Below are 25,657 nucleotides of genomic sequence, written 5' to 3' on the forward strand. Positions count from 1 at the left end.
CCTCCCATGTTCTTTGTCCAGTTTTGCGCCAGGGTGGGTGCACCCTGACCAGGTGCCGTGAGCGTGAGGGGTAGGTGTCCCGCCTTTCCAGCGCTTGATCTAAGGTTCATCCACCAGACAGCGCTGGCCTCACGGGAGCATGCTGCGAGGCCTGTGTTACTCTCCCTTAGGAAGAACGTACATGTACAAGTGAGTCCATTATGACACTCACTAAGGTTAAGTCTTCCAAGTCTTTGAATGACACAGAATTTCTTGCTTTTTTTCACCTAATTGAGGTTATATACCCCCTTTTTTTAAACTAAGATCATTTATAAATGTTTGATGGAGCGATTTAGTTAGGTTATTATACCTAATATCCGCACAAACTTGTACTCAGTCATATTGACTGCTCGTTGATTTTTAGACTGAATGGAGGTATCACCGGGAAGGGGTTGATACTGTCCCTAACTTTTATGTTACATGTGTATAGAGCTTTTGTAGGGTTCAAGAAAATTGTTAATCTAATTTGTTTTTACCAGTCTTTAATAATTGATTTATTTTTACATAGGGAGTTGTTTTCAGCATTGAAACATAACATCGTCCTGATGATGGTCTTATCGATGAACACAATAAAGACCGAAACGTCGACATCTTGCTATCATCTCCTTCATCGCTGTCGTTAGACGCCAACTTACAACCACGTTTTATTGTTTAATTTGGGTTGTTTGCCTTAACTATTTGGAGTTGATATACTTGGTTATGAACCATAGAAAAATTCTTTGTCTTTCTTTGTTCATGACCTTTTTGCTCGAATTGATTTATGTTTACATCCCTTGTCATATTTTTATAAAGTAAAGATTTATTTCAGAACAAACCTTCCTTCTCTAGCTCTATTTTTATCTGCACCTTCCATGCATTTATGCTGTGTTTGAAATAAATCAGATATCCTCTGGATACTTAAGAGTGTGAAATAGAGATACCACTCGCCGATTAAGAGTCAACGTCTTTGAAATAAGTCCCTTGTAGCACCTTATGTTTTGAACCACTCTCCCTTAGGGTCGCCTAATTAGAGCAGGACCCCGTGGCCCTCCTTGTACCCGACCCAGAGAGGTTGTATTTGCTTTTTACTACGTGAATGAGCATTTAATCATTTGTCTTCTTGTGTAGTACTTTGTTTAGGTCCTGACGAATCGCCGGTTGGCGAGAAACATGTTGACCACACCAAGGGGTTGAGTTAGTTTTCTGTATACCTCCACAGTTTCTAGCTCCCCTCCCACCCCTTTTAATTAGGGAATCAGCCACGTCAATAAAACCCATTGTGGACTGACTACCCTTTTTAATATTCACTCACTTTGCACCGACTACACTATCTCTCGTCCTCACTCACACTCACCATCGGCAAGGAACAAAAGAACTCCGCCAAAAGAGTGCCTTTGTGTTGTGTTGATAGTCCTCAGGATCGGTTTGTCGAATGGTAAGCCCACCTCTAAATCTAGCCAATGTCTGAATAGCCTTGATGGCACAGAACGTTGACCGGATTAAGCGAGGGGAAAAGTGTAAAGACAAGGGAAGGAAAGGAAGGGGACAGCAGGGAGGGAGATCTGAAAGACAGGAACAAACACAAGCATAAGATAAGGTTCTGTACCGTACTGAGCACACACTGTATACACATAGAAAAGAGTCTATCAAAACCTATACCTGTAAAAGAAAATAAGAGGGTCTTGTGGAGGTGTAGATGTTACGTGGAGGGCTTGGTGGCATAACTAATTAAAGAGACAAAAATCAATGTAATCTCAGGCAACCCGAATGAAGGTTCATATATCATACAATATGTACATTATCTTGAAACATACCCAATCATTGAATCCAATAAACATCACAGGGGAAGAGTGTAGTCACACCTCCAGTACCCCTATTAATAGAAGATTCAACACACTGTTAATTGCCAAAATCAATATTGCTGAAAGTAGCCTTCCCACATGTGATATGCACTCCACAATACTCCTCAGGGCTCGAAGAGTCCCTAATCACAGCTAATACTTCTTAGCTGATAAGGCAAATAGTTATCCAGAACGGTAAGCAAAGGTCAAAGAAACCAGAAAGGCTATCTATAGTCTGATAGCGCTAAATTCCACACCAACACCGTTGGCCGGTTTACCAACCGAGTCAAATCCACAATAATCCCCAAAACCTCGCAAAGATGAGGTAACAGGAGTTCAGGTTACCAACTACTTCCCAGGCAATATCCGATTACCCAGAAGATAGCAATCAAAGTCAGAAGTCAAACAAAAAACGAGTCTCCAACCAACTCGCTACAAAGCGCTGCCAGAATGCAGTGGTGCAAGCACCCTTACCGGACCGGAACACAGGGCAAGGCAGCAACTCACACCAGGACCGGAATTCCCGATGCTGATCCTCCGACCGCCATTTTCTTAAATGGGATTCTCGCGAGAATGCGGCGCGTCGTGGAGGATCATGGGAATTGGAGTCAAACCCCCGGGCATGCCGGGAAACGTAGTTCGAGTTGCCGCGATTACGACACTTTGGGCACTCCGTCAGACATTGCAGTGCCGGTCTGACGAGGAGCAGTGAGCCGATGATGATACTGGACATCCTTCAGTCAGGGTGTGTTTCACACCTAACGCTCTGGGTGTGTGAGGCTCTCTAGTTCCGACAAGGGAACCCTTCCAGTTCCTTGACCCTTTACATCTACTCCCTTCTCCACACTGTAGTACTCTCCCCGGGGAACTTTGTATCCTTCTGTGGGTGCTATGGGCTCTCAGAAATGGTTCTAACTAGAGTATGCAAGGAGGGCACCAAACGTGCCATTCAAAGCAGTATGGTGGCGCTGACACCCCAGCCCAATACACTAAGGCCTGTCTGGGAGGTCGTCACGCCTCCCTGTGACAAAGCCTATTGCTCTACCTTCGCCTGCTCGAGCTCAGCTCAGCAGCAGGAGGGCAGAATCATGTCTGGGGTTGCCATTAACACTAGCTTGCTGGCAGACCCTGGAAGGCTGTTACCAGGAGTACAGGGGGATTCTCGGAGGAGCCCTTCCAGCGCATGGAATCATACCTCCAACACTGGTAACGGTGTTGGCTGTTTGATTCCAAAATGTTTGATACCAAACATGCCCAGGTTCGGCACAGCCAATATATAGTTAACCATCGCGTAATGATGCATGGCCACTATATGTATCAAAATGGCTGACCGCACTTACAAAACCTGGAGAATCGACTCATGGGTTTGCGGGGGGGGCTACTGCAGAGCACTCTCACACTTATAGCCCAGCACCCTTCCTTCAGCAAGGCCTGTCTTAGGGGTGAAATATGATTTAAGGGTAGTGACCTCAGAAATAAGGAAACGTATATCTGTTCTAAGTGGTGTTAGCACCAGCTTACACAGGCTGCAATGGCAGGCCTGTAGTCACAGGTTGAGTGGTCTCTAATGGGTGGCATAATACATGTTACACTCCATGGGAGACCCCTGGTGTACCTATGCCCTGTGTACCTCAGTACCATATACTAGGGACTTAAATGGGTACACCAGTAGCCAATTGAGGAGGTGCCAAAGTACTTACCATGATAATTTTAAGGAGGAAGCACGATCGATGGGGTCCTGATTAGTGGGGTCCCAGCCAGACCAGTCAAAAAAACATGCTGACACCAGCAAAAAGTGAGGGTAACCATGAAAGCAGATCCTATTTTCCTACAAGGGCATTCTGAGATCAGCGGATTGGTCCAATGATAATGTATTTTGTATGTTTATTGCAAACCTGTTCACACTGCATCTTCTGTTGTTGTTGATTTGCTTTAAAAAAACATAATAGGAACTTTGGGTCGTGACATATAATTTAAATCGTCATAGTAATTTATGAAGGAAAAGCTTGATTTTATTAAAGACACAGAGGTGAGTAATATCCAACCTAAAACTGTATTAACATAGGTTTTGTTTCCCTCCCTTAGTTCCTCCGGAATTGCCTCCTTCATTCCAACTAGTTTCTACTTGGATCTGGTTCTTCTTCCTCCACGTCACTGTCGCTGGATTTGCCTGGAAGGTTTTCGCCTGTGTTCAGATTTCTCCGACGGGTCTTCGTTTCAAAGACTTGTGCCCAGAAATGTTAACTCCTTCTAAGGCTTGTTTTATTGTGATATCTATTTTTCCTTTGTTCATGGGCCTTTGACTTTCTTGCATAAGAAAAGAGGGCTGTTCGCAGTCACAGGGTTCACATATAGGCACTCCTGCAATGCCATTGGTTGGATATTGTTCTCTGGTTATCCCATTGGCTGGCGTTTTCTATGCCTCTTGGGATTTGCAGTTTTGTTGACTGCACTGCTGTAAATAAAATGCAAGATTAAAGAAGCATAATACTCGCCTCCGTGTCTTTAATAAATTTAGACTTTCCTTCATAAATTACTAGGAAAATCTAGATTATATGGGCGATTAGGTGAGGTCTGGAGGGGCATTTGAGACTTAGCATCATTCTGGACCTGTGAAAGTTGGGAATTAATGTCTGACAATTTCCGGACACTTAACTTTCTAAAGGAACTCAGCCGAACTCCTCAGTGACTTGCAATAAATAGCCTTATAATAGACGGAAAGGAGAACTTTATCCCATGTATTTGTCTTATATTATTATACAGCTTAGTGTGAAGTCAAATATCACTCACTGCCAAGCATTCTTCCTTGATTAAATGTTATTTCTTGATAGAATACAAGCTCCTGGTGAGGGCAGTGGGCACAACCCCCTCTGCCAGCTAATCCGTACAGCTTGTCTACATTCTAATCCACTTTATCAAATTCTAGATGCTAGAATGCGATGACATAGAATACCACAGGTAGTTTTTTTTTTGTCTTTTAACTTATCTTTAGTTTTATTTCTTTTTAAAGGTGGATAATATTTTGTGTTCTGCTTCTATGCCATTGATTTTACGTCCTCTTTGTCCATGTACAGTGCAACGCGGTGACGTAATGGAACTTTGTTGGCTGGGATTGGAGGATAGAGGTTGAGCTTCAACTCAGCTCTGCGTGGCTGGAGTTTTTTGTATCCTAATACTGAAATAAATTACTTAAATACACTAGTATATCCAGTAGACCTCTGTACTCTCTACCATTCTTATGTGACTCGTGGAGTATATCCATTCGTATCCCTTCCCTATGTATATAGAGATAACTCTAATCACTAGTATATGCAGTAGACCTTTGTACTCTCTACCATTCCTATGTGACTCTCAGGGCCGTTTCTAGGTGTTTTGCTGCCCTAGGCAAGAATTGAAAAATGCCACCCCCTCCCTTTTACAACCATCACTCTCTCCCCCTGTCATCCAGACTAGAAGAATGATGCATTAGATCACAAAATGTGCCTTGGTATGCCGCATAATTTGCATTTTTTGACGCATAATTCAGCCAACTCTCCACATAATTTGGTTCCCCCTGCGACTTAATTTCAAGTGGCTCTGCGTATAAATAACACCAACAATCAAAGAGCACATGGCAAAACAGCTGAGTAGATTAACCGCTTGCTGCAGACATCTGCAGTGTTAGCTGGTCACAAATTGAAATATTTGCACAGTCTACTCAGCCTTTTATCTTTCCAAGTTAAAAAGGAGTGCCTTTGTGTTGAATAATATAAACCTATTATCTAAGAACCGAGGCACAATTTAATTAGCGATGTATGTTTTGTAAGTGGGCGTATAGAGCGCAAACGTAGCTGTAGAACATCACAGCACGGTGCAATAGTAGCCTGGGTACATTTGAGTTGTAAATCATATAGAGCTGCCAAACTGACTCTAGAACCAGGTGGATTGGAGAGTCTCGCTATATGTATGATTTTATTCACACCGGTCAAACATCACACGCTTCATATCTAGCTGCCGCTGATATGTCTCGCCGCATAAATAGTGACAAACAACCCCAAAAGCTAAAGCGCAAGAGGCAGAGCACAATGTGAACTTGTTTTTATTGCAGGTTAGAAAATAAATTATGGGTATTCGTCTTTTTTTCACTATTTCCAGACCATACTTAGACTGGAACCTGTATTTTGGGGTGAAAAAACAAAAAACGAATTTCAGATTGATGTGATGGAAAAAATAAGCCTCTTGGCACCACATATTTTTTAGGAGTGGTGTGCTATTAGCCACCTGTTTGCACTGCTTAAAACCAAATGAAATTACCTGACATGGTTATTTTATTGAGCAGCCGACACAAACAGTCCGTCCCCCGCGCGCCGAGTGAGAGGGTGGTGCGACGTGCGAGACGTTTTCACCTTCACGGGCTGCTGCATAAAGCACCGCTCGGGGACTGGCCAAAAATCATGCACTGCGCTACAAGATTGATGACCCTAGGAAACCACACACTGGTACTGCTGGCCTGCTCCACACACCACTATGCTAGGGTGAGCTGCGCAGCATGTAAAAGCAGGTGCGCTTGCACTCACATACAGGTGCTGCTGCCTGACCATGAGGCAAAAAAAGTTGCATAGTGCAGTACAACTTTTTATGATGCAGCCCATCTCTGAATGACATTTTGTGAATCTAGGCCCTGATTCCTTACTGCTCTTACAGATTGAGTCTCCCAGTAAGTTGCAGTGATCTACAACATGAATTCTGGGAAGAAATTCTGTTTGACACTTCAAGAAAGAGCTTATTGTGCTGTTTGTTGTGCTTCTTTCCGCTTTGTTATCTCTGACAACCCCCTTTATCTACACTTCTCCACGATTTTCTTTCTATTTTAGTTTCCCATTTGTCACTTGGAGTACTGCAAAGTGTTCCTTGCAAACTTAGTGATGTTATTTAAAATAAAATATATTTGTAGCTTTTCTTACTTTTTTTACGTTCACTTATATGTGTACTCTCTTCCAAGTGTCTGCACAAGAATAGTGACCTTATTTATACTGCTTTGAAAGGTTATGAAATGGGTTCCCTAAGGTTTCTTTACAATCCTGAAATTATAAAAATGAAAAGAAGGATAACATACATAAAGAACTCCACCTGCTACTTCTGTGAAATGAATGCAGACTGTTCCATTGGGCATTATATGCTTGCACAAATTAAAAATGTTTTCCCCCTTTTGCCGCCCTTGCCCTTTTGGCGCCCTAGGCAGCCGCCTAGTCTTGCCTAACTCTATGTTTGATCTCCTATTACCCACAGGTTATTCCATATTTAGGAATGACAGAACTGAAAACATGGGGGGAGGTGTTGCAGTCATCTTCAGAAACGCCCTCCAACTTAAGGCGTCTCCTAGCAGCTCCTCCCACACCTTTGAATGCCTTTCTCTTGAGCTTCAATTGCAACACCGTTCACCGCTCAGATTCCATATCATTTACCGCCCGCCTCGTAGTAGTAGCTCTTCGTTTATAGAAGATCTCAAAGACTTCATCAGCGACCAATACTCTCAAAGTGACAATCAGACCATCGTGGGTGACTTCAATCTCCACTGGGGCGCACCGCAAGACTCCTCTGCGAACTCACTGGCCACCTTCCTCTCGGCAAATGATCTTATCCAACACTGCACTGAACCAACCCACTCTAAGGGCGCAATCCTGGACCTTGTTATTTCTAAAGCAGGCATGCTTTCTACTACTACCCCTATTCATGTAGATTGGTCTGACCACCACCTCATCCCATTCTCTCTTCAACTTTCACACTCTATAACTCTTGGCCAACCCAAGAGGGCCATCTCCTGGTTCCGTGATGCCAAAAACATTGATGTCGGTCCCCTCTGTGAATCAGCTTTGCTTTCACTTCCAAGGCTAGACCCGAACATAGCTGTTGACGATCTCACGTCCCAATGCCTCACAGTTCTTGCAGCTGAAATTAATAACGTCGCTCCACTCAAAAGCAAAAGGATAAGGCCCACTCCCTCAGCACCTTGGTTCAACAAATCCCTTTATGAGGAAAGGAAGCAGCTAAGATTCCTGGAGAAGCAATGGAGGCAATTGCCTTCCTCTGACAATTTAGCCTTGCTTCGCACAGCAAGATCCAAATACCACAAGCACATCTTCCTTGAGAAAGCGACGCACTTCAAAACCCTCCTTGATTCCGCCAAAAATAGACCCAAAAAACTATTCGATCTCATCAAGACTCCGAGCTGCTCTCCCCCAACCTCCAAGGTGGAGGATTCTACAAAGAGAGCAGCGGATTTCGCTACTTTCTTCGATGGAAAGGTGAAATCACTTGTGGATCAGGTTGCTCATCCTACACCTCCAGAGGAGCGCAAATCCTTAGCCATTTGGCAGAGCTTTGACCCCATATCTGAAGATGCCCTTCTCAAGTGCATACGCGAAACAAAGCCCTCCAACCATTCTCTTGACCCTATCCCCAGTGCCATTGCATTTGACTTCTATACCCATTCCCTCTCCTATTGGACCACTCTGATCAACCTCTCCCTCTGGCAAGGCTCCCTTCCTGTCTCCTTCAAAACTGGGCAGGTTACCCCTCTGCTGAAAAAGCCCACTGCTGATGCGAATGACCTCAACAACTTCCGCCCCATCACTAACCTTCCCTTTCTTGCAAAGATCACGGAAAGATGTGTAGCCAAACAACTCTCTCGTCATATCAAGGACAATGATCTTCTTGACAATTGTCAGTCCGGCTTCATCCAAAACTGCAGCACTGAAACAGCCCTACTGCAAGTGGTTGATGATGCGCTGGGGATACTCGACTCAGGGGGGTCCTGTCTGCTAATTCTCCTTGACCTCTCCGCAGCCTTCGACACTGTTAATCACAACACCCTCCTCAATATTCTTCAACAGAGAATGGGCATGGAGGGCACTGTGCTTAAATGGTTTGCATCCTTCCTCTCTGACAGATCTCAAATGATCAAAATAGCGAACAGTCTTTCTTCTCCTGTGGCGGTGGGTCAAGGTGTTCCCCAAGGCTCTATACTTGCACCCACACTGTTCAATCTCTACTTAGAACCACTGGGAAACCTCCTAAGCAAATCCGGGATTCACTATCATCTCTATGCTGATGACACTCAACTCTACCTCAAGGTTGCCTCCACTCATGATCTCTCCATCCTAAGATCTACTCTTGACTCCATTCAAAACTGGATGTCATCTCATCAATTGATTCTGAATCCCTCCAAAACTGAATTCCTCCTCTTCTCCTCCTCACTCTCTCCTCCCCCGGTTCAATCATGGATGGATCAGATGAATCTACTAAACAACAAACCCATCATTGTAGACAGCGCAAAATCTCTTGGTGTCATTCTAGACAAAAAACTCAATCTAACTCCCCACATCAATTCTATTGCAAAATCTGCTCGCTACCAACTGCGCCTTCTTTGGGGAATCCGTCGCTTCTTCCCGGAGCAGGACCTTATAACCCTGGTGCAATCGCTGGTCCTCTCCAGACTAGACTACTGCAATTCTCTTCTTACTGGCCTCCCCAAATCTCACCTGTCTCCACTTAAGTCTGTCTTCCATTCAGCAGCTCGCTTCATCTATGGGGCCAAAAGAAGCGATCACATCACACCGATGTTATCCACCCTCCGCTGGCTTCCCTTCGAGGCTAGAGCTATCTACAAGACCGCTTGTATCACCCATAAAGCCTTGCACTCCTCCTCTCCCCGCTACCTGGCGAATAAACTGAAACTCTCTGAGGCTCTAGACCTTCACGCAATGCCGAGAATCTACTGCTTGAACCTCCCACTTTCAAGAAGGAAAGAACAATGGCCCAATCCTTTTCAGGCAACGCAGTGAGAATCTGGAACTCGTTTCCGCCTGAGCTCCGGACCACCGCCTCCTCCCAGGCCTTCAAAAGGCACCTCAAAGTTCTCCTCCTCCAGAGACACCTCCAAAAGTAATTCACGTCCTCTTGCTATTTGGAGGAAGACTCCCCACTACTGATATTTTCTACTTTCCATGACCACGGGAGTGCCTTCCCAGTGTTTTCCTGTGGTGGGAGTGTCTGCCTTTTTGCAGTATTCTCCATGTACTTGTGTTCGGTGCCCTTTTGTAACATGCACACTACACTTTGCCCATGTAACACACGGTTTCTACCTCTCACATGTTTTTACCTTTGATACTTGCACAAGGGCCACCTTGCCTACGTAACGCCTGTTCTTGTGCCAGCACTTATTGCAGTATTATACCTCAAATTATACTCTGTTTTCTCTTATAACTGCACACTTGTCACTTTTCCTCTTCTGCACTTTTGACTACCTCATGTATTTTTGGTTGTTCACAATTTTTACTACCTCAAGTATTTTGTTTGCTCACAATTGTCACTATTACCTTTACTACCTCATGTATTTTTGGTTGCTCACAATTTTTACTACCTCAAGTATTTTGTTTGCTCACAATTGTCATTATTACCTTTATTACCTCATGTATTTTTGGTTGCTCACAATTGTCACTATTACCTTATGTAAGTAACGTATGTTTTAGCAATCTGCTCTTTTGTAATGTTTCTCATTATGTTTCATTTCTGTTCCTAATGTGAAGCGCTCTGACGCCTTCGGGTAAAGTCTGCGCTATATAAAAATGCATAAATAAATAATAAATAAATAAATAAATAAAAGAAACGGCCCTGGTGACTCTTGAGAGTATATCCATTCGTATCTCTTCCTTGAGTGACTTTACTATCTCTTCCTTGTGTGACTTTACATCTTGTACATTTGCAATTTTTTCTGTTTGCATCTTTTATGTAAACTTAGTCCTTATGTTTTGCAACTGGTTCTTATGTAAAGCGCTCTGACACCTTCGGGTAAAGTTTGCGCTATATAAAATTGCATTAAATAAATAAATAAACGTGAACCCAATACTCGACCTGTAACCTCAGCTGACCTCGCAAAACGGAAGGAGCACGGCCTTCAAAACTCCGTGACGCAAACAAGGGGCATGAAGTACGGCGGAGGGGGTGGAGATAAGTAGCCTGACTTTAATATGGCCGCCTCTCAGGACGTTGTCTTGAATGAGAGTATGGCAGTTGACGCTTAGATCTCGCGGGAATGATGTAATTTCCTACTGAGTTCACTGATACTGGCCAATGACTGCAGGTCGATGTGAAGAGGCGCAATTCAAACCGGAGGCAGGTCTATCAGAGCCCCGGTATTAGAACTTGTACCTAATAAACAGCTGAGAACCCGGCGTAGCGCAGGTAAGCAGTTGCGGTATGAGGATACCTTTGTCTCTGGTTAGCGCGATGCATAGTTACGGCCCATCGCCACTTGCAGACAATTGCTTGGGCCAATTTAGGGATGTTTTGAAAACAAAAGTGACCCTCCTTTTTTGTAGTGCGTACTTTAGTTGTGTCCTGGCAAAGGCAGGAACACACGAATTGACAGAACACGCACGTTTCTTTCAGGATATATTCACATTGAGAGTCTGTCAGTTCCAGTTAAATTGGTTTACGAATGTTCGAAGTTGCGATTACTAACCCTGTTTTGTTGGTTTTCATGGGCAGGTCATTTTGTTTACAGAGAAAACGTAAAGCTTACAAATAATATTATTTAATGGACAGTGAAACGAACAGGTGAACCACGTGCACATGAGAAGTAAAGTTAAGAGGAGATGTAATTTCTTAGCATGTGGGAAAATGTTTTGTATCGTATTGCAACATTTATATAGGGGTTACTACCTTACCTGTATGGGGCACGGACGTACTCGCCTACATGTGCAGGATGCTGCGCTGTGGAGGTTGTGTTTGGAATTGTGTTGTCTTTGTTTTTGTGTCTGGATGGGAACTGTTTCCATATTGTACGTCGTCACCGTGTTGGCTGTTTTCATTTTATGGGATGTAGCGCTTAGCAGTGTGGTGGATGAAGAGGTGTGAAAGGTACTACGTGTATGGTTTTCAGTAAGCTGACAGCAGCTCTGTAGGCTGAGTCTCTTTATAGTATTTCTGGGTTGCTTAATCTGAGATATTTTGATTAAAAGTGTATGGTCTTGAGCAAGCATACTTGGAGAGAGCCATGGGGAGATCTGATGGGGTTGACTTTGTTACTGTCATCCAATTTCTCAGTCATTGTGAGATGTAAAGGCAACCATAGTATGTAGTTAGTTGGGACCTGCAGTAGTGTGCTACGGTCCTCGAAAAATCAGTCCTGCATGTCTACTGACTGAATAATCTACTCTACCTAACCGTAATGTACTTGACCCATAAACTGTTATCCAATTGTATGATCCTAGGCAAATATTTTATTTCCCTGAGCTACCTTTCTCTTTGTTATTACATGCACCTTCAAATATGCACGTTCAGCATTTCTACCACAAAAAAGCTCTTTGTTTTTTCAATAGACTAAAGATTTATTCCATGTATAATAAACATCTAGTTCACATATAGGTTACAGATAACCCTTGCCTCAATGATAACATTTTTATCAGGGCGGAAGCAAGAATGTTTCTCAGTTAATGTTCCAAAAACTCACTTTAAATAAATATTTTACTAAAGCATAATGCAATAGCTCACTCATTTACAAACAGCTAATTTTCCATTGAAATATCCTCAAATTTTTCCAATAACATCCATATTGATAAAACTATATAGTGTATAAACGATGATCTTTGGAAAATGGGTTTCAGCAGAAATGTTTATCACTTGCACATCACCAAGTAAAGTGTTCTGATTTAGTTTTCATCTTATCACAATATTGTTGTCATCCTACAGAATTACAAAACATTTGATTTCATAACTACTAAAATATATTTTGAGATATTTGTGCAGTTAATTTACAAGCTATTTGAATGTGTGTAAGAAAAAAACCTGACTTCCTACATCCTTTCATTTCATGAGACACAGCAACAAAATGGCAGTAGGGGATTAGATGTTGCACAATCTACATAGGCACTTATGTACACAGTCTAGAACAGTGAAAGTTGCCCACCTCCCTAGTCCACTGCCACGGGACTAAAATTGAATGACCGCAAAACAGGTGAATGGAGAGGCAACAGGAGCAATTATTAAATATGAAATATCAAATTTGATAAATTGAGACACATATCCTTCGTAAATGTGAAAAATGTCCACATTTTAATAGGGTTCTCTTGACACGATGATGACAGCCAAGAAACTCAAAGCATGATGATTAAATGAAACCGCACAAGACAGCCAGTAAGAGGATCAATGAAACCGCAAACGCGTTTCGCCCGATAAGGGCTTCCTCAGGGCAGAATAAATTCAGGTAGAATACGATCTCGTTGAAAAGAGAGGCGCACAGCTGATATAAGTCAACCGCGGGGCTCATTGAAGCACATAAAGTGTGCAGCATTCATAATAGAAAAGGACGAAAGATGAATCCAAACGGAGTGCCAGTTAAAAGATGAGAGTGGAGTAACCGCTAAAATATCTGTAGCAAGCTTTATTTTTAGTCACCCATTTAAGTATGGAAAGTGGGTACTCTGATATGCACCGCACTTAGGTGGATCCTGAATTACCAAGTCGTCTTCATTCTGTCGAAGAAAACCAAACGTAGAAACCTTCTGCAAACCAATTTCACGCCAACATTTTTTTGAAGACTGCTGTTTCGTGCTGTTTGATTGATCATCTTGCTGGCTGTCTCGTGCTGTTTCATTTGATCATCATGCTTTGAGTTTCTTGGCTGTTATCATCGTGTCAAGAGAAACCAATTAAAATTTGGACATTTTTCACATTTACGAAGGATATTTGTCTCAATTTATCAAATTTGATATTTCGTATTTTAATAATTGCTCCTGTTGCCTCTCCATTTGCCTGTTTTGTGATCCTTTCATTTCAAACTCTTTGTGCCGCAATTGGATTGAATTGGAGACCAAACACCAACAGTGTCCAGGTGAAATCATCGAAATACTCTCAAAGTAGTCTTATCTGTTCCGCCAAGCCACTAGGGCTGCCCAGATCTTATCCTGTCTAGTAGTATCACAAGCCATGTCCGATTCACTTATGTATATGGTATATTTCAGGCAGTCAGAGAAAGTGGGGGCATTTGCATCTTCCAGGCCTTGCATATTTTCCTCCTTGCTAAGACCATCACGTAGAAGATAAATTTAGTTGCCATATCATTAAGCTGGTATTCTACTGGTAGCCCAAACAGGATTGTTCTAGCAGAGATTAAAATTTGTATTCCCAGTACTTCAGCTATAAACTCTCCTATTCTAGACCAAAAGTCTATGAGCTTGGGACATTCCACAAACATGTGAAGGTCATCAGCGGTAAGAGCTTTACATCTCGGACAGTGGTATTCTAAATTCGTGATCTTACCCAGTTTTTTTGGAGAGATGCAAACTCGTTGTACAGTGAATAGGTAGTTTCTTTTGAGGGGTGCAGCCTTGACTGCTGCATTTAACATCGTAAAGGAGTCGCCCCATAAATCTTTTCACAATCGCCTGACAGTTAACTTTACAGAATCCTCTAACTCCCTCTCTAAATCCTCTAGCCATAGAAAGAAAATGAAACACCAACCTCCAGTATAAAGTAAGCAGCATAAGCTGACCTTTGATCTGTCTCCGAATGCAACACAAATGTGACAAGATTTAAAGGCATTTATAGTGCTCTTTCACTTTCTGAGTGAACTGAACACCTGTTCTTTATCAGCTCGCCAGAAGGAACCAGTAGGCTCTAAAATAGCTCAACCCGATAAATCTGACTCACTGTAGTGAGTGGGCTAGTAGATTTCTTGAAGCCTGTACTAGATCAGAGTTCTCAGATTGGCCTACAGTATATGGCAAAACTCTTTAGGTATCTTTTCGATTGGTGATGGCTGGTTTATGGTCTCGTACAGTACTGTGTGTGACTGAGAAGACCCCTTGCATATGTCTAATGCAAGTGTAAGAGGGTTACGTGTATGAAGGAGTTATCATGCAGCCTGTGTGAACTTCAGTTGTCAGCCCACCGCTGAGTGTTAAGCTATTGTTGTGGACCAGAAGGCTTATTTATTAATTTACACTACTATATAATACCCAGGCTAGCTACAGGCCAGCCCTTCATAACGTACTGGATTTAGGAAGTATTGTGCTAGTTGGACTGTTCTATAAGCTGTGGCCAGTAAACTGTACATTGTACTTGAAGGTGCAGTTATCATTACAGGTGTCATCCCATGGTGGTGGGATGATGTAGTTATCCCACCACCATAGCCATGTTTTCAACTTTGTTTTGAAGTGTATATGCTCCTGAATGCTTCGTATCGGGGCTGGTAGCAGGTTTCAGAGTTTGACAGCTTGTACTGAGAAAGCAGTTCCTCCAGTGGGTTTCTTACAGTAATGTTGTATGATGATTTGTGTGGTGCGAGCATGGAGTGCAATATCCTGTTTTGTTTGTATTTCTTGAATTTAACTTGCAGACCAGTGATTCCCAACCTTTTGACTCCTGAGAACCCCCACTGAATCACTTCTGGAAGCTGGGGACCCACAAGCAATTTGTACAATTTAAAACAATAATTCTCAAAAATAACACAAACAAGTACACTCCTAAGAAATACTCTAATTACTAAAGATATTATTTTATATTAAAAAATATACAAAGGGGTATTTGGGCGCCCCACTCCCCCCAAGAACATTTGGGAAAAAAGGTGCATTCTACAATACATTTGCCAATATATATTCAATTGTATTTGCTTTTAAAGCATGGTAAATGTGCACCAGGATACAATAATCTTTGTTGGGGCTCTTCGTTGATTCTCTCACTATCATCCTCCCAACAGTACCTCTCGTATCCATAGCCCCAACATAACTTACTAACTTGTACCATGCAGTTTCCATGTAGCTCTTTGATGGCAGTTCATTGCGTACTTTGCTAGATTAAGACTTATGAACTGTACAGTAACAAAAGAATCTCTTTGACAAAAGCAGTAACCCACTGAGCTATGCACATAAAATACTGTTGTTTAAAATACATGGTACACAATCTTTGCAGCAGGCATATTACCCATCTGCGCTACCATAGATAAGCCAAAGCTGCCACTAGTCAAAACTCATATCTCTCTCTGGCAGGTACTTTAATCACAAGTTATCTTAACACTTTTATTGTTTCCAGAAAACTTCTGGTTATACATGGTCCTTTGGGGAATGCTATTAAAACTGCTGACTGCAGACCCCCAAAGTTTGGCAACTGCTGGCCTAAGAAACTGCATTGCCACCTTCAAAACATTAGCTAAGCAACCGCTCATTTACATATCTACATCTACTACTACTACCACCACCACCTCAGAAAGACTATCTGTCCTAAGTAACCACTTGTCATATACATTCAGAGGGTTTTTTTTCCTTCTTTTTTTCTTTAAAAAATACCTCATATACCATTAATGGGCATTCTAGATGGGGAAATCCCCTCCAATGTTACGATGTTCCGACGACCCGCACTTTAAACAGAGGAGAGGGAAAGAGGGGATACCCCTCTAGTTTCAACTGTTTGCTTGTTCCACTCCAATTCTCTGTATCTGGATGACCCTTGGATTGAATTGGAGACCAGACACCAACAGTGTCCAGGTGAAATCATCGAAATACTCTCGAAGTAGTCTTATCTGTTCCGCCAAGCCACTAGGGCTGCCCAGATCTTATCCTGTCTAGTAGTATCACAAGCCATATCCGATTCACTTATGTATATGGTATATTTCAGGCAGTCAGAGAAAGTGGGGGCATTTGCATCTTCCAGGCCTTGCATATTTCCCTCCTTGCTAAGACCATCACGTAGAAGATACATTTAGTTGCCATATCATTAAGCTGGTATTCTACTGGTAGCCCAAACAGGATTGTTCTAGCAGAGATTAAAATTTGTATTCCCAGTACTTCAGCTATAGGCTCTCCTATTCTAGACCAAAAGTCTATGAGCTTGGGACATTCCACAAACATGTGAAGGTCATCAGCGGTAAGAGCTTTACATCTCGGACAGTGGTATTCTAAATTCGTGATCTTACCCAGTTTTTTTGGAGAGATGTAAACTCGTTGTACAGTGAATAGGTAGTTTCTTTTGAGGGGTGCAGCCTTGACTGCTGCATTTAACATCGTAAAGGAGTCGCCCCATAAATCTTTTAAATCGTTACCTTCTAAGCCCACTATCCCCACCCCTAACTTTTGGAGTTCATGTTCTGTAACTCCCTCCGACTCCAACATAGCCTCATACCAGAAAGATACTTCTTTCTTCCACCTCCCCTTTCTATTTACCAGATCTAACTTGGATTCCGATGTATCTGAAGCCCATGATATACTGGCCCACCAAGCTGACAACTGGTAGTATTTGAATCCGGTAAGAGTTCCTCCTGTTAATCTGGAGATGGAGTCCCAATCCATGAGCTGTGAATTGTCTTGTAAGTCCTTCCAATATGTAATGCCTTCCGCTTTAAGGGAATTTGATAATCGATCTTTAAGGCATTCGGGTGTCCCTGGGGAATCCCATATCAGTGCCTGAGGCACATAATAAGGGATTCCCAGCTTTTTTCTAATGAATACCCAGTTCTTTAGGGCTGCCCCCAAGATCTTAAGCCTTACTTTTTTATAGAATCTGTGATCACCGAATTTATATAGGAAATATTCGTGCCCTTGAGGGATGGTCTGTAATAATGCATTCATAGGGTGAACATAACTACTATTGAACCACCCACATCCCGCCTAATCAGAAAATCCAAACACCACACCACATTACTTGTCAAAAACGACACATCCGCTGCAAACCCACAACCCAAACAACTGACATACACTGTCACTTGACAGGAAGAAGGGTTAAGAATTCAGGGAAAGCGAGAAAGTGTGATCGCAAGGGTTGTTGATCGCACCTCCCATGAGAGTCCTTCACACCCCATTCAAACCACCAGACAACGCAACAGATATAGCGGTCACCTTCTACAACAAGCATTTGCAATGCAATAGGTCTTGCATTAGGAAAGTTTTAGCTATTGGCATTGTAAATTACAATTTTTTTGTGTTGGTTATGAAAATAGATACATTAATAGCATTGTCATTTACAATGTCAATAGCTTAAACTTTCGCAAATGTTACACCTATTGCATTTGTAATGCAATGTGTGTTGAGAGTGAGTCAGTGAGTGAGAATGAGTGGGCGAGTCAGTCAGTGAGTGAGAGAGAGTGGGTGAGTCGGTCAGTGAGAGTCTGGACAGTGAGTGAGTCAGTGAGTAGGATAGTCAGTCAGTGAGTCTGTTAGTGACAGTGAGTGAGAGAGTGGGAGAGTCTGTTAGTGTGAGTGAGAGAGTCAGTGTGAGTGAGAGAGTCAGTGTGAGTGAGAGAGTCAGTGTGAGTGAGAGAGTCAGTGTGAGTGAGAGAGTCAGTGTGAGTGAGAGAGTCAGTGTGAGTGAGAGAGTCAGTGTGAGTGAGAGAGTCAGTGTGAGTGAGAGAGTCAGTGTGAGTGAGAGAGTCAGTGTGAGTGAGAGAGTCAGTGTGAGTGAGAGAGTCAGTGTGAGTGAGAGAGTCAGTGTGAGTGAGAGAGTCAGTGTGAGTGAGAGAGTCAGTGTGAGTGAGAGAGTCAGTGTGAGTGAGAGAGTCAGTGTGAGTGAGAGAGTCAGTGTGAGTGAGAGAGTCAGTGTGAGTGAGAGAGTCAGTGAGTGAGAGAGTCAGTGAGTGAGAGAGTCAGTGAGTGAGAGAGTCAGTGAGTGAGAGAGTCAGTGAGTGAGAGAGTCAGTGAGTGAGAGAGTCAGTGAGTGAGAGAGTCAGTGAGTGAGAGAGTCAGTGAGTGAGAGAGTCAGTGAGTGAGAGAGTCAGTGAGTGAGAGAGTCAGTGAGTGAGAGAGTCAGTGAGTGAGAGAGTCAGTGAGTGAGAGAGTCAGTGAGTGAGAGAGTCAGTGAGTGAGAGAGTCAGTGAGTGAGAGAGTCAGTGAGTGAGAGAGTCAGTGAGTGAGAGAGTCAGTGAGTGAGAGAGTCAGTGAGTGAGAGAGTCAGTGAGTGAGAGAGTCAGTGAGTGAGAGAGTCAGTGAGTGAGAGAGTCAGTGAGTGAGAGAGTCAGTGAGTGAGAGAGTCAGTGAGTGAGAGAGTCAGTGAGTGAGAGAGTCAGTGAGAGTGAGAGAGTCAGTGAGAGAGAGAGAGTGTGAGTGTCGGCGTGAGTGTGAGTGTCGGCGTGAGTGTGAGTGTCGGCGTGAGTGTGAGTGTCGGCGTGAGTGTGAGTGTCGGCGTGAGTGTGAGTGTCGGCGTGAGTGTGAGTGTCGGCGTGAGTGTGAGTGTCGGCGTGAGTGTGAGTGTCGGCGTGAGTGTGAGTGTCGGCGTGAGTGTGAGTGTCGGCGTGAGTGTGAGTGTCGGCGTGAGTGTCAGTGAGAGAGAGTCTGCCAGAGTGTGATAGTTAGTGTGAGTGAGAGAGAGTCTGCCAGAGTGTGATAGTTAGTGTGAGTGAGTCAGCCATTAATGAAGGCATTTGCAGGTAGGGTGAGTACTCTAAAGCTCAACTTTAAATTTATAAATCCGGATGAGAAGTTAATTATTTTACCATTTGTTTTTTGCTTGATTAATGCTTGTTTCTTTATTTGTGCACGTTGTTTTGTGGTTGAAATCATCACAATTGAGACAGTCAGGGTCTCACGTTTTCAGTAAAGGCTCTGGATACTATTAAAGATTCAGTGGTGGTTCAGAACAGTCAAAAGGTTTAGAACCGCAGGTCCAGTTATGAAGTCATTGTTCGTGGTAGCTCAATTACAATTTTGTTTATTGTGGGTATGCAGTTGGGAGTATAAGCAATGTGGGCAATTTGTAGAAAGTAAGAGAGAAGGATTGCCAGATGCTAATCCATGGGAGGTGTTGGTATGCTGCACGTAGTAAAACTGCACCATAAAAAAACAAGCTGCTGTATTTTATAAATCCCCATCATTTTACCAACATTTGAAGGATGAACAACCCAGTGGGCACGCTTGTATATGAGCCTGTTCCTTGCACCTTACATGTTTAAATTAAAACTTCTGCTTGCAAGAGTAATTAAATCAAGAAACACTTGCATATGTGCATAAAACAAATTAAAGCTGAAAAGAAGAGGCCGTAAAAAGCATAGCAGTGTCCAGTGAAATACGCATCAATTATAAAAACAAATCCATCTCTGTTACTTACAATTACGATATGCACTAATACCCTGTATATAAAGTCTTGAAGAGCTCCCAGAGAAGAACCCCTTGGAACCATTGTTACTTATGGAGGAACACAAGGTTATGCTTGTTTCCAGCTCATTAATATGCCACATGCCTGTCACGTTTGCTGTGCTCTGCTGTGCCTGGGAAGGGGCCTTGGGTCTCTCACGGACAAAGAGTGGGTGGAGGCGAGAGCCTTACCATGACACTTGGCAATCTTGACATGGTTCCGACTCACTCAGCTGAAATACATTCATAGAACATACCCACAAGACAAAATGTGCAAAAAGCAGGTAATTGCTTCCCTCACCTGCTTCCATGTACAACACAAGAGGGAGGATTACTGAACAGCGTACTGGGCTGCATTAAGATAGAGCTGTACTGGAGACAGGTGCTTTCGTGCCTCGGCGCAGTTTTAGGGTGTAATGTGCCTCAGGATCCAAAGCCTGTTCTGTTGCACATCACTACAGACCTCAAAGAAAACCAGAGCACGATGATGTTACTTAGGCTGTACTTGACAGTGGCTAAGAGACATAGCTTGCAGATGGAGAGACATTGAACCTCCTCCGTTAAGGAATGGCATTGGGGTCTCGGCTGGTGATTGAGCAGAGAGAACCAGTATATGAGGCAAGAGGCTGTCCCCCAAAATATGTAAAAATCTTGAAGCGATACGCAGACTAACGGGGAATCACTATCACATCAGGAGAGTCACAAGCCAGAACACTAGAAATGGAAATCCGTACGCATAAGGTATGACTGCACCTGATCGGATTCAAATCGAATGAAAAGTTCACATCAAGCTTGTCTCCAGTTATCGTTTGTAGAATGGATAACACAGCTCTTCCTGAAGGCTATATTAGCAAGCTCTCGGCATTGCTGTAAATGCCTGGTGAAAACGAGGCCTGACACGCAAATAGGATTTCCGGCCGGGAGAAAGGAGAGGCGTGACACGCACGAACTGTCCGGAAGGGGCGGAGAAACAACGGAGCTGGCTGCGGAGTTCAATCGGCCGAAATAAGGACAATAGGCAAGAGATTATTGAGAGAGAGTTAGTTAGAAGTGAAAGGGAAGCGCAGTAACAACAATGTACATATCTTACAAGTACTGTGTCCATTGGAAGCATACGGAGCAGTGAGCACTAACTGTATACGGAGTGCATAATGCAACAAGAAGAGCCCGGGGAGTGGGGGGGGGGGGTCGGGCGCGTGTGTGGGTGTAACTGTGTGTGTGCGCGTGTGTAGCTGTGCGTGTGTATGTATATGTGTGGCTGTGTGTCTGTTAGCCGTGGGTGTATGTGTGTGTGCACGCATACGTGAGTGTGGCTGTGTGTGATTGAGAGAGGCTGTGAATGGGAGGCAGGGGATGTGCACGGCGCCGTGCGCGCCCTCGAGGACAAATCAGAGACAGCAGAGGCGCGTGGCCGAACGCTGTCTCAGATTCCCTCGAAAGTGAAGACAATAGGTCTTTTGCTGACGCTCGACCTAAAAAGCCTCCACATCCACCTCTCAAACCTAAACATTCTCTAATCCATCAACCTTTACTCCACCCTAAACTACTGCTAGACTACCCCTACAGCTCCAATATCACTTACATTCCTTCTCCCAAATTAAGACGCCACATTCTAGAATCTGGACTACTATTGGGGAGGTGCAGTGTGAGCTGAATAGGGTAGTGGTCCAAGATGGAAGTCGCCTCAATGTCCGCCCGTGTCTCCACTAGAAGAAGAGAGGCAGAAACAAAAAATAATCAATTCTGGCATAGGACTCATGCGCAGCTAAGAAAAAGGAGTAAGACTTCATGGAGGGGTGTAATGACCTACAAGCGTCAAACAACCCGCTTCTACAAACACTGGAGTCCCTGCGGGAAGTAGACTCCGGTTGAACCTGCTCTTTGAAGGGTCCGATCTAGAGGGGTGTTTGGCACCAGGTTAAATTCCCCCCCCCCCACCCCCCATAAAAACCTTGACATCTGGTGTAGTTAGAATGGTCCCAACTGCATGGCAGATTAAGGGTTCCTGGTTCTTGGGTGCATAGAAGCAAGCAATGGTGAGTGTGTTGGTGAAGGGAGATCCGCACAGACAGCATTCAGCCCGTGATTTCTGAGTGTATCTGGAGGACCTGACACAGCTTTCTTTCCCGGTCATGTGGACCAGAACGGACGGTCAAACCACTTCGACAGTCCTTTTTCAGCAAACATGTCTCCTGTATGAGGCATGTCACACGGGGCTACCTTCAGTTGGGACAGCAAAGCTATTCCCTTTGCTGGTGAGTTCAGGCCCGTAACATTGAGACTAACTATCCTTACTGTCGAAAGATAGAGGCACTATCGGCTGTCGTGGGCCGGGGTGGATCAAGGCCCTCCCACCCCATAGAGATGGTGAGGTGTAACAGTGTTGCATATGGATACATGTGTGAACCAAACATTAAAACTTGAATAACAGACACCAATTTGGCGAAAAACCATTAGTTACGTAATAGGGGTCCATATCGTCCGTCATCCGTGTAGAGCTTCCTGGATATGGAAGGTTGCAGAAGGCCTCCTCTGCATCCTTTCGAACAGAGATCAAATGGCAGTGCAGACCTAGTGGTCACGCTGTGGTGCCCGCATAGCCACACTTGTTCAGTGGCTGGTAGGGTAGGACTATAATGGTGTGGCTCCCACCCCTGAGTCAATCACGCATCCGCCTGTTCTGGGGATTGGTCCCATCCAGTGAGATGCTGCAAAAGGGCTGATCTCTCCGTGAGGCTCTCCATTGGGGTTGGCGTACTCAACTTCTTGTGTGATCGGGTTTTAGGACAATTCCGATGATCGAGCCCCTGGGAGATCGTTGAAGAACTCTGAGGCCGTGCCAGGTCACATTACTCCAGGTCCAATCCCAGGATTGCCGCCGCCACTGTGCGTTTCTCCATTCCAGGCAAAGACGAGGTGGAAAGGATGTCCCCACCTATACCGCACCCCCTTGTATCTCAAGAATTCAGTTATCGATTTCATGGTCTGGCGTCGTAGACCAGTGCGAATGCCCTGCGGAGTACCGGGTACCTGAGAAGGAAGCCTGCTCTGTGTGTGCGATCAAGTAGGAGTTCCTTTACCTCCAGCTCCGGGACAATGTGGCGGAAGAGACGGAGAATGGCGGCCTGCATCTGCCTACAGTGGATCGCCCTTAATTCTGAAGTTGGATCTAAGAGATCTGTTCTTCAGGTCCTCTAGATAGTAATTGAGGTCAGCGTTGCGGTGCTTCAGTTCTAGAATTTTGGTGCAGCATACCTCCAATTCCTCTTCTGTCATCGCCAGACTTTTCCACTGAGTCATCTGCTGCTCCAATTCACCCATTTCATGCCGTAGATCCTTCACTTCCATGGTCATCTCAATTTTCAGCGTCGTTACATCTTCCCTCAAAGTGCTAATGAGGGATTCCATAACACCGCTTGTGCCTGGGACCTCCACAACCGCATCTTGACCCTGCCTCCCCCACCTCCCCCACTGACCCTGAAAGTCTGGCAAGACTAAATTCGCAGCTCGTCCCACCTGCTTGGAGAAGCTCTTTGTGAGGAGGTCTTATATGGTGAGGTTTTTTTTTTTTTGGTCCTGTGAATGTCTACTTTTCTACTCCCAACGTTGCCAAACAGAGAGTGTCCAGGATCGTGAGGTCCATGCCCCCTCCGCCAGCGAGCAATCCAGCCACCCGACTGGAGTTGCGTTAGATCAATTTGGAAAGAAGCTTCTTCTGCATCAAGTGGTCACATGGGTAGCCCCAGTCAGCAGGACCCCTCTCTAGCACTTGTCTGTAGGCACCAAGCATCCGGCCTTCAGCAGCCAAGATGGAAGGATGGGGAGAGGGGGGTGCGGGTAGTAGGCCCCGCAAACTCTTAGGATTTAGCAAATCCTCTAGGGCCCGGGAGCTAGGGCCACAGGTCTCCTCCAGCAGGGGCTGCCCAAGGTCTCGATGCGTTTCTAGTAGTCGCTCCCGCCTTGGGCAGGCCATGCACCACACCCACGCTCCCAAAAAAGTCTCCAGGCACTGGAAATCAAGGGCAACCTCAAATCTCTTCCCCACCACCGGGGCTGCTTGCCGTAATAGCGCCATGGTTTCCTGGGTCCATCAACTCCACTCTGCTCCTACTGTCGGAGAGGCCGCAGATCTCTCCAGCCTGGTGCAGGGGCCACCAGCATGCCGTGCTCGCCCTCACTGCCTTCTGATCCTCTTTTCCCTGTGTCACTGCCTTTCCTCTTCCAGGTGTCCTTGTCAGCTGCCCGGGCCTACCGCTCTGTTAGTTCAGGCTACCGGAGTGGGAGGGGGGAATGAGCAGTCTCCTTCTTGTGCCCCCAATGAGTGGGAGGAATCGTCACTGGCAGGCCTCCCTGCTGCTTACAAAATGGCTGTCTCCACCGCCCTCCGTTTTGTGGTAAGCCACCGGATTCTGCTGCACATCCGTGCACTTTACTGGCATGTGGGCGTGAAGCTGAAGGCCCCTGTCCAACCCTCGAGTCCACCATCTTGGCGCAAAGACTCAGTTCCTGTCTGGCTGTAAGCATCTGCTATTGTGCTCCTTCCCAGCCGCAAAGGTGTCTTATTGATGTCCCCGGCAGCCACCTCACCATTCCAGTGCTCCCGAGCTGGCTTAGTTTCCCATGTCCGCCAGTCAGCAGATAGGCACAGTGGAGCTCCCCAGAACTGCTCCAACAAGTGTGCCATCTTGCACAAGCCCCCCCGAGTGTGTGTGCATCCCGCCCTGAGTGTGTGTGTGTGTGTGTGTGTGTAAGAATGGACGCTGACACAGCTCGGGTACACAGCTGATGAGTTTTATTTTCCACCTTGAATACATTCTTTTCAGTGCTCTGTTTCGTCTGATTGCCTTCTTCAATGCCAGTTTCATGTGGGAAGTTGTCAGCTGTAGGGCTTTTAAGATCTCACTTGTTGACTCCCATTGGAGGATATTAAATGGTCATAGAGAGTAAAATACTGAATCTCCACATCATCAATGCAGTCCTCTCAATCCTTTAGTCACTTCACTACAGTGCCACTTATAAAACCGCTTGATGCCCTGGTATTCAGCCACAAATATATATTCAGTAGCCCAAAACTGCAAACATTGTTTGGTGACCCCAGCTCATGCACAGAAAAATGCCCCGACTTTCGTCAGCTGATGGACTGAAAAAACTACAATTGTTGAAAAGTCTATGGTGGCTGTACTCACATCGGCTGTGTCCCGTTAAGCAGTGATATTGCCTTTCTCTCTCTCCACTGCAACCATGAAGTCCGGAGGGGGCGCCGCATTGTGTAGCTTCATGCACCCTCCTATTTGCCAGCAACACGGTGCACAGACCGAGAGGCGTGTCAGATTCCAGTGCCTGCCAAAGAGTGTGCAGTTCCACCCTGGTGATGGACGCAGCAGAAACTGTATGATATGGGTATTGACTCTCCTCGGCTAAGGCCTATTCAATAACTAAACAATGACACATGAGCGAGGGGTCAAACGAGTCCCAGAGATTCCAGCACAGAAACAATATGTATGTGCAATGGACTGAAACACAACCCTATTTAATTTGTATGTGGCAGACATGGCTGGATAGCTGTCCCATGGTTGGTCTTTGCCACCTACATTGGGTGTCACAAACCTTTCATCATATTTGATAAAACTCAAGTCGGCCTTCAGCAACTAATGGATTTGCTGCTTGTTTTCTGCGGTAAGAACAAGCTTCCAAAATAAAGAT

General features: G+C 44.6%; 1 protein-coding gene across 2 annotated transcripts in view; it reads left to right on the forward strand.

Moving 5' to 3' along the window:
* The first annotated feature begins 10,893 nt into the window (after window positions 1-10,893).
* Window positions 10,894-25,657, forward strand: part of TTK (TTK protein kinase) — an 848,854-nt gene continuing 834,090 nt past the window's right edge. Inside the window, exon 1 of one of the 2 annotated variants that reach the window (XM_086926546.1) lies at window positions 10,894-11,081. The gene's annotated coding sequence lies outside the window, so the exon portion shown is untranslated. Of the gene's footprint in view, window positions 11,095-25,657 lie in introns of both variants that reach the window. The other variant, XM_086926547.1, reaches the window with a different exon arrangement.

This window comes from Lissotriton vulgaris, chromosome 6 (genome assembly GCF_964263255.1).
Source record: "Lissotriton vulgaris chromosome 6, aLisVul1.2, whole genome shotgun sequence".
Taxonomy (NCBI): Eukaryota; Metazoa; Chordata; class Amphibia; order Caudata; family Salamandridae; genus Lissotriton; species Lissotriton vulgaris.